The sequence below is a fragment of the Acomys minous genome (assembly GCF_964271855.1).
Source record: "Acomys minous genome assembly, chromosome: 5".
In the NCBI taxonomy this organism is placed as follows: Eukaryota; Metazoa; Chordata; class Mammalia; order Rodentia; family Muridae; genus Acomys; species Acomys minous.
Window position 1 is genome coordinate 65325343 of NC_140494.1, and position 10771 is coordinate 65336113.

The window sequence follows — 10771 nt, forward strand, 5'->3', positions numbered from 1 at the left end:
ACAGGGAAGCAAGAGAAATGCTGATTTCATCAAGCCCAGTTACGTACTCAGAATCTGTACTACTCCGCAAATAGGCATGTCTCTGTAGGCAAAAAACTCATTTCTGACAAAGATGCCCAAATGCATCTCAGAAGTGTGCAACTTGTTCCCTGAGTTAGAAAACGTTGAGAAACGTTCGTTTCTGCTAGCGCTGTGCTTCTACACATGTATTTGCTGAACGGTGAAAGCGCACAGTAATGCACTTTTCTCCCAGCAAATACACTGTTTCTAATGAAATGGGAACACACTGAGGAGACACTTGTGGGAGCTACTGTGACTAAAACTGAGCTTCCCTACGCACAGGGAAGCAAGAGAAATGCTGATTTCATCAATCCAATGACATACTCAGAATCTGTACTACTGTGCAAATAGGCATGTCTCTGTAGGCAAAAAACTCATTTCGGACAAAGTTGCCCATATGCATCTCAGAATTGTGCAACTTCTTCCCTGAGTTAGAAAACATCGAGAAAGGTTCGATTCTGCTAGCGCTGTGCTTCTACACATGTATTTGCTGAACGGTGAAAGCGCAGAGTAATGCATTTTTCTCCCAGCAAATACACTGTTTCTAAGGAACTGGGAACACACTGAGGAGACACTTGTGGGAGCTACTGTGACTAAAACTGAGCTTCCCTACGCACAGGGAAGTAAGAGAAATGCTGATTTCATCATGCCCACTTACATACTCACAATCTGTACTACTGCGCAAATAGGCATGTCTCTGTAGGCAAAAAAAGTCATTTCTGACAAAGTTGCCCAAATGCATCTCAGAAGTGTGCAACTTGTTCCCTGAGTTAGAAAACTTCGAGAAACGGTCATATCTGCTAACGCTGTGCTTCTACACATGTATTTGCTGAACGGTGAAAGCGCACAGTAATGCACTTTTCTCCCAGCAAATACACTGTTTCTAAGGAAATGGGAACACACTGAGGAGACACTTGTGGGAGCTACTGTGACTAAAACTGAGCTTCCCAACGCACAGGGAAGCAAGAGTAATGCTATTTCCTCAAGCCCAGTTACATACTCAGAATCTGTACTACTGCGCAAATTGGCATGTCTCTGTAGGCAAAAAACTCATTTCTGACAATGTTGCCCAAATGCATCTCAGAAGTGTGCAACTTGTTCCCTGAGTTAGAAAACGTCGAGAAACGTTCGTTTCTGCTAGCGCTGTGCTTCTACACATGTATTTGCTGAACGGTGAAAGTGCACAGTAATGCACTTTTCTCCCAGCAAATACACTGTTTCTAAGGAAATGGGAACACACTGAGAAGAAACTTGTGGGAGCTACTGTGACTAAAACTGAGCTTCCCTACGCACAGGGAAGCAAGAGAAATGCTGATTTCATCAAGCCCAGTTACATACTCAGAATCTGTACTACTGCGCGAATAGGCATGTCTCTGTAGGCAAAAAACTCATTTCTGACAAAGTTGCCCAAATGCATCTCAGAAGTGTGCCACTTGTTCCCTGAGTTAGAAAACGTCGAGAAACGGTCGTTTCAGCTAGCGCTGTGCTTCTACACATGTATTTGCTGAACGGTGAAAGCGCACAGTAATGCACTTTTCTTCCAGCAAATACACTGTTTCTAAGGAAATGGGAACACACTGAGGAGACACTTGTGGGAGCTACTGTGACTAAAACTGAGCTTCCCTACGCACAGGGAAGTAAGAGAAATGCTGATTTCATCATGCCCAGTTACATACTCACAATCTGTACTACTGCGCAAATAGGCATGTCTCTGTAGGCAAAAAACTCATTTCGGACAAAGTTGCCCAAATGCATCTCAGAAGTGTGCAACTTGTTCCCTGAGTTAGAAAACTTCGAGAAACGGTCATATCTGCTAACGCTGTGCTTCTACACATGTATTTGCTGAACGGTGAAAGCGCACAGTAATGCACTTTTCTCCCAGCAAATACACTGTTTCTAAGGAAATGGGAACACACTGAGAAGACACTTGTGGGAGCTACTGTGACTAAAACTGAGCTTCCCAACGCACAGGGAAGCAAGAGTAATGCTATTTCATCAAGCCCAGTTACATACTCAGAATCTGTACTACTGCGCAAATTGGCATGTCTCTGTAGGCAAAAAACTCATTTCTGACAATGTTGCCCAAATGCATCTCAGAAGTGTGCAACTTGTTCCCTGAGTTAGAAAACGTCGAGAAACGTTCGTTTCTGCTAGCGCTGTGCTTCTACACATGTATTTGCTGAACGGTGAAAGTGCACAGTAATGCACTTTTCTCCCAGCAAATACACTGTTTCTAAGGAAATGGGAACACACTGAGGAGACACTTGTGGGAGCTACTGTGACTAAAACTGAGCTTCCCTACGCACAGGGAAGCAAGAGAAATGCTGATTTCATCAAGCCCAGTTACATACTCAGAATCTGTACTACTGCGCGAATAGGCATGTCTCTGTAGGCAAAAAACTCATTTCTGACAAAGTTGCCCAAATGCATCTCAGAAGTGTGCCACTTATTCTCTGAGTTAAAAAACGTCGAGAAATGGTCTTTTCTGCTAGCGCTGTGCTTCTACACATGTATTTGCTGAACGGTGAAAGCGCACAATAATGCACTTTTCTCCCAGCAAATACACTGTTTCTAATGAAATGGGAACACACTGAGGAGACACTTGTGGGAGCTACTGTGACTAAAACTGAGCTTCCCTACGCACAGGGAAGCAAGAGAAATGCTGATTTCATCAATCCAATGACATACTCAGAATCTGTACTACTGTGCAAATAGGCATGTCTCTGTAGGCAAAAAACTCATTTCGGACAAAGTTGCCCAAATGCATCTCAGAATTGTGCAACTTCTTCCCTGAGTTAGAAAACGTCGAGAAACGGTCGTTTCTGCTAGCGCTGTGCTTCTACACATGTATTTGCTGAACCGTGAAAGCGCACAGTAATGCACTTTTCTCCCAGCAAATACACTGTTTCTAAGGAAATGGGAACACACTGAGGAGACACTTGTGGGAGCTACTGTGACTAAAACTGAGCTTCCCTACGCACAGGGAAGCAAGAGAAATGCTGATTTCATCAAGCCCAGTTACATACTCAGAATCTGTACTACTGCGCAAATAGGCATGTCTCTGTAGGCAAAAAACTCATTTCGGACAAAGTTGCCCAAATGCATCTCAGAAGTGTGCAACTTGTTCCCTGAGTTAGAAAACGTCAAGAAACATTCGTTTCTGCTAGCGCTGTGCTTCTACACATGTATTTGCTGAACGGTGAAAGCGCACAGTAATGCAATTTTCTCCCAGCAAATACACTGTTTCTAAGGAAATGGGAACACACTGAGGAGACACTTGTGGGAGCTACTGTGACTAAAACTGAGCTTCCCTTCGCACAGGGAAGCAAGAGAAATGCTGATTTCATCAAGCCAATGACATACTCAGAATCTGTACTACTGTGCAAATAGGCATGTCTCTGTAGGCAAAACACTCATTTCTGACAAAGTTGCCCAAATGCATCTCAGAAGTGTGCAACTTGTTCCCTGAGTTAGAAAACGTCAAGAAACATTCGTTTCTGCTAGCGCTGTGCTTCTACACATGTATTTGCTGAACGCTGAAAGCGCACAGTAATGCACTTTTCTCCCAGCAAATACACTGTTTCTAAGGAAATAGGAACACAATGAGGAGACACTTGTGGGAGCTACCGTGACTAAAACTGAGCATCCCTACTCACAGGGAAGCAAGAGAAATGCTGATTTCATCCAGCCCAGTTACATACTCAGAATCTGTACTACTGCGCAAATAGGCATGTCTCTGTAGGCAAAAAACTCATTTCTGACAAAGTTGCCCAAATGCATCTCAGAAGTGTGCAACTTGTTCCCTGAGTTCGAAAACGTCGAGAAACGGTCGTTTCTGCTAGCGCTGTGCTTCTACACATGTATTTGCTGAACGGTGAAAGCGCACAGTAATGCACTTTTCTCCCAGCAAATACACTGTTTCTAAGGAAATGGGAACACACTGAGGAGACACTTGTGGGAGCTACTGTGACTAAAACTGAGCTTCCCTACGCACAAGGAAGCAAGAGAAATGCTGATTTCATCAATCCAATGACATACTCAGAATCTGTACTACTGTGCAAATAGGCATGTCTCTGTAGGCAAAAAACTCATTTCGGACAAAGTTGCCCAAATGCATCTCAGAATTGTGCAACTTCTTCTCTGAGTTAGAAAACGTCGAGAAACGGTCGTTTCTGCTAGCGCTGTGCTTCTACACATGTATTTGCTGAACGGTGAAAGCGCACAGTAATGCACTTTTCTCCCAGCAAATACACTGTTTCTAAGGAAATGGGAACACACTGAAGAGACACTTGTGGGAGCTACTGTGACTAAAACTGAGCTTCCCTACGCACAGGGAAGCAAGAGAAATGCTGATTTCATCAAGCCCAGTTACATACTCAGAATCTGTACTACTGCGCAAATAGGCATGTCTCTGTAGGCAAAAAACTCATTTCTGACAAAGTTGCCCAAATGCATCTCAGAAGTGTGCAACTTGTTCCCTGAGTTAGAAAACGTCAAGAAACATTCGTTTCTGCTAGCGCTGTGCTTCTACACATGTATTTGCTGAACGGTGAAAGCGCACAGTAATGCAATTTTCTCCCAGCAAATACACTGTTTCTAAGGAAATGGGAACACACTGAGGAGACACTTGTGGGAGCTACTGTGACTAAAACTGAGCTTCCCTTAGCACAGGGAAGCAAGAGAAATGCTGATTTCATCAAGCCAATGACATACTCAGAATCTGTACTACTGTGCAAATAGGCATGTCTCTGTAGGCAAAAAACTCATTTCTGACAAAGTTGCCCAAATGCATCTCAGAAGTGTGCCACTTGTTCCCTGAGTTAGAAAACGTCGAGAAACGGTCGTTTCAGCTAGCACTGTGCTTCTACACATGTATTTGCTGAACGGTGAAAGCGCACAGTAATGCACTTTTCTCCCAGCAAATACACTGTTTCTAAGGAACTGGGAACACACTGAGGAGACACTTGTGGGAGCTACTGTGACTAAAACTGAGCTTCCCTACGCACAGGGAAGGAAGAGAAATGCTGATTTCATCAAGCCCAGTTACATACTCAGAATCTGTACTACTGCGCAAATAGGCATGTCTCTTTAGGCAAAAAACTCATTTCGGACAAAGTTGCCCAATGCATCTCAGAAGTGTGCAACTTGTTCGCTGAGTTCGAAAACGTCGAGAAACGGTCGTTTCTGCTAGCGCTGTGCTTCTACACATGTATTTGCTGAACGGTGAAAGCGCACAGTAATGCACTTTTCTCCCAGCAAATACACTGTTTCTAAGGAAATAGGAACACAATGAGGAGACACTTGTGGGAGCTACGGAGACTAAAACTGAGCTTCCCTACGCACAGGGAAACAAGAGAAATGCTGATTTCATCCAGCCCAGTTACATACTCAGAATCTGTACTACTGCGCAAATAGGCATGTCTCTGTAGGCAAAAAACTCATTTCTGACAAAGTTGTCCAAATGCATCTCAGAAGTGTGCAACTTGTTCCCTGAGTTAGAAAACGTCGAGAAACGGTCTTTTCTGCTAGCGCTGTGCTCCTACACATGTATTTGCTGAACGGTGAAAGCGCACAGTAATGCACTTTTCTCCCAGCAAATACACTGTTTCTAAGGAACTGGGAACACACTGAGGAGACACTTGTGGGAGCTACTGTGACTAAAACTGAGCTTCCCTACGCAAAGGGAAGCAAGAGAAATGCTGATTTCATCAAGCCCAGTTACATACTCAGAATCTGTACTACTGCGCAAATAGGCATGTCTCTGTAGGCAAAAAACTCATTTCTGGCAAAGTTGCCAAAATGCATCTCAGAAGTGTGCAACTTGTTCACTGAGTTAGAAAACGTCGAGAAACGGTCGTTTCTGCTAGCGCTGTGCTTCTACACATGTATTTGCTGAACGGTGAAACTGCACAGTAGTGCACTTTTCTCCCAGCAAATACACTGTTTCTAAGGAAATGGGAACACACTGAGGAGACACTTGTGGGAGCTACTGTGACTAAAACTGAGCTTCCCTACGCACAGGGAAGCAAGAGAAATGCTGATTTCATCAAGCCCAGTTACATACTCAGAATCTGTACTACTGCGCAAATAGGCATGTCTCTGTAGGCAAAAAAATCATTTCTGACAAAGTTGCCCAAATGCATCTCAGAAGTGTGCAACTTGTTCCCTGAGTTAGAAAACGTCGAGAAACGGTCATATCTGCTATCGCTGTGCTTCTACACATGTATTTGCTGAACGGTGAAAGCGCACAGTAATGCACTTTTCTCCCAGCAAATACACTGTTTCTAAGGAAATGGGAACACACTGAGGAGACACTTGTGGGAGCTACTATGAGTAAAACTGAGCTTCCCTACGCACAGGGAAGCAAGAGAAATGCTGATTTCATCAAGCCCAGTTACATACTCAGAATCTGTACTACTGCGCAAATAGGCATGTCTCTTTAGGCAAAAAACTCATTTCTGACAAAGTTGCCCAAATGCATCTCAGAAGTGTGCAACTTGTTCCCTGAGTTGGAAAACGTCGAGAAACGTTCGTTTTTGCTAGCGCTGTGCTTCTACACATGTATTTGCTGAACGGTGAAAGCGCACAGTAATGCACTTTTCTCCCAGCAAATACACTGTTTCTAAGGAAATAGGAACACAATGAGGAGACACTTGTGGGAGCTACCGTGACTAAAACTGAGCATCCCTACTCACAGGGAAGCAAGAGAAATGCTGATTTCATCCAGCCCAGTTACATACTCAGAATCTGTACTACTGCGCAAATAGGCATGTCTCTTTAGGCAAAAAACTCATTTCTGACAAAGTAGCCCAAGTGCATCTCAGAAGTGTGCAACTTGTTCCCTGAGTTAGAAAACGTCGAGAAACGGTTATATCTGCTAACGCAGTGCTTCTACACATGTATTTGCTGAACGGTGAAACTGCACAGTAATGCACTTTTCTCCCAGCAAATACACTGTTTCTAATGAACTAGGAACACAATGAGGAGACACTTGTGGGAGCTACTGTGACTAAAACTGGGCTTCCCTACGCACAGGGAAGCAAGAGAAATGCTGATTTCATCAAGCCCAGTTACATACTCAGAATCTGTACTACTGCGCAAATAGGCATGTCTCTTTAGGCAAAAAACTCACTTCTGACAAAGTTGCCCAAATGCATCTCAGAAGTGTGCAACTTGTTCCCTGAGTTAGAAAACGTCGAGAAACGGTTATATCTGCTAACGCAGTGCTTCTACACATGTATTTGGTGAACGGTGAAAGCGCACAGTAATGCACTTTTCTCCCAGCAAATACACTGTTTCTAAGGAAATGGGAACACACTGAGGAGACACTTGTGGGAGCTACTGTGACTAAAACTGGGCTTCCCTACGCAAAGGGAAGCAAGAGAAATGCTGATTTCATCAAGCCCAGTTACATACTCAGAATCTGTACTACTGCGCAAATAGGCATGAATCTGTAGGCAAAAAACTCATTTCGGACAAAGTTGCCCAAATGCATCTCAGAAGTGTGCAACTTGTTCCCTGAGTTAGAAAACGTCGAGAAACGTTCGTTGCTGCTAGCGCTGTGCTTCTACACATGTATTTGCTGAACGGTGAAAGCGCACAGTAATGCACTTTTCTCCCAGCAAATACACTGTTTCTAAGGAAATGGGAACACACTGAGGAGACACTTGTGGGAGCTACTGTGACTAAAACTGAGCTTCCCTTCGCACAGGGAAGCAAGAGAAATGCTGATTTCATCAAGCCCAGTTACATACTCAGAATCTGTACTACTGCACAAATAGGCATGTCTCTGTAGGCCAAAAATCATTTCTGACAAAGTTGCCCAAATGCATCTCAGAAGTAAGCAACTTGTTCCCTGAGTTAGAAAACGTCGAGAAACGGTCGTTTCTGCTAGCGCTGTGCTTCTACACATGTATTTGCTGAATGGTGAAAGCACACAGTAATGCACTTTTCTCCCAGCAAATACACTGTTTCTAAGGAAATGGGAACACACTGAGGAGACACTTGTGGGAGCTACTGTGACTAAAACTGAGCTTCCCTACGCACTGGGAAGCAAGAGAAATGCTGATTTCATCCAGCCCAGTTACATACTCAGAATCTGTACTACTGCGCGAATAGGCATGTCTCTGTAGGCAAAAAACTCATTTCTGACAAAGTTGCCCAAATGCATCTCAGAAGTGTGCCACTTATTCTCTGAGTTAAAAAACGTCGAGAAATGGTCTTTTCTGCTAGCGCTGTGCTTCTACACATGTATTTGCTGAACGGTGAAAGCGCACAGTAATGCACTTTTCTCCCAGCAAATACACTGTTTCTAAGGAAATGGGAACACACTGAGGAGACACTTGTGGGAGCTACTGGGACTAAAATGAGCTTCCCTACACACAGGGAAGCAAGAGAAATGCTGATTTCATCAATCCAATGACATACTCAGAATCTGTACTACTGTGCAAATAGGCATGTCTCTGTAGGCAAAAAACTCATTTCGGACAAAGTTGCCCAAATGCATCTCAGAATTGTGCAACTTCTTCCCTGAGTTAGAAAACATCGAGAAAGGTTCGATTCTGCTAGCGCTGTGCTTCTACACATGTATTTGCTGAACGGTGAAAGCGCACAGTAATGCACTTTTCTCCCAGCAAATACACTGTTTCTAAGGAAATGGGAACACACTGAGGAAACACTTGTGGGAGCTACTGGGACTAAAACTGAGCTTCCCTACGCACAGGGAAGCAAGAGAAATGCTGATTTCATCAAGCCCAGTTACATACTCAGAATCTGTACTACTGCGCAAATAGGCATGTCTCTGTAGGCAAAAAACTCATTTCTGACAAAGTTGCCCAAATGCATCTCAGAAGTGTGCAACTTGTTCCCTGAGTTAGAAAACGTCGAGAAACGGTCGTTTCTGCTAGCGCTGTGCTTCTACACATGTATTTGCTGAACGGTGAAAGCGCACAGTAATGCACTTTTCTCCCAGCAAATACACTGTTTCTAAGGAAATAGGAACACAATGAGGAGACACTTGTGGGAACTACGGAGACTAAAACTGAGCTTCCCTACGCACAGGGAAGCAAGAGAAATGCTGATTTCATCCAGCCCAGTTACATACTCAGAATCTGTACTACTGCGCAAATAGGCATGTCTCTGTAGGCAAAAAACTCATTTCTGACAAAGTTGCCCAAATGCATCTCAGAAGTGTGCAACTTGTTCCCTGAGTTCGAAAACGTCGAGAAACGGTCGTTTCTGCTAGCGCTGTGCTTCTACACATGTATTTGCTGAACGGTGAAAGCGCACAGTACTGCACTTTTCTCCCAGCAAATACACTGTTTCTAAGGAAATGGGAACACACTGAGGAGACACTTGTGGGAGCTACTGTGACTAAAACTGAGCTTCCCTATGCACAGGGAAGCAAGAGAAATGCTGATTTCATCAAGCCAATGACATACTCAGAATCTGTACTACTGTGCAAATAAGCATGTCTCTGTAGGCAAAAAACTCATTTAGGACAAAGTTGCCCAAATGCATCTCAGAAGTGTGCAACTTCTTCCCTGAGTTAGAAAACATCGAGAAAGGTTCGTTTCTGCTAGCGCTGTGCTTCTACACATGTATTTGCTGAACGGTGAAAGCACACAGTAATGCACTTTTCTCCCAGCAAATACACTGTTTCTAAGGAACTGGGAACACACTGAGGAGACACTTGTGGGAGCTACTGTGACTAAAACTGAGCTTCCCTACGCAAAGGGAAGCAAGAGAAATGCTGATTTCATCAAGCCCAGTTACATACTCAGAATCTGTACTACTGCGCAAATAGGCATGTCTCTGTAGGCAAAAAACTCATTTCTGACAAAGTTGCCAAAATGCATCTCAGAAGTGTGCAACTTGTTCCCTGAGTTAGAAAACGTCGAGAAACGGTCATATCTGCTAACGCTGTGCTTCTACACATGTATTTGCTGAACGGTGAAAGCGCACAGTAATGCACTTTTCTCCCAGCAAATACACTGTTTCTAAGGAAATGGGAACACACTGAGGAGACACTTGTGGGAGCTACTATGAGTAAAACTGAGCTTCCCTACGCACAGGGAAGCAAGAGAAATGCTGATTTCATCAAGCCCAGTTACATACTCAGAATCTGTACTACTGCGCAAATAGGCATGTCTCTTTAGGCAAAAAACTCATTTCTGACAAAGTTGCCCAAATGCATCTCAGAAGTGTGCAACTTGTTCCCTGAGTTAGAAAACGTCGAGAAACGTTCGTTTCTGCTAGCGCTGTGTTTCTACACATGTATTTGCTGAACGGTGAAATCGCACAGTAATGCACTTTTCTCCCAGCAAATACACTGTTTCTAAGGAAATAGGAACACAATGAGGAGACACTAGTGGGAGCTACCGTGACTAAAACTGAGCATCCCTACTCACAGGGAAGCAAGAGAAATGCTGATTTCATCCAGCCCAGTTACATACTCAGAATCTGTACTACTGCGCAAATAGGCATGTCTCTGTAGGCAAAAAACTCATTTCTGACAAAGTTGCCCAAATGCATCTCAGAAGTGTGCAACTTGTTCCCTGAGTTAGAAAACGTCGAGAAACGGTCGTTTCTGGTAGCGCTGTGCTTCTACACATGTATTTGCTGAACGGTGAAAGCGCACAGTAATGCACTTTTCTCCCAGCAAATACACTGTTTGTAAAGAAATGGGAACACACTGAGGAGACACTTGTGG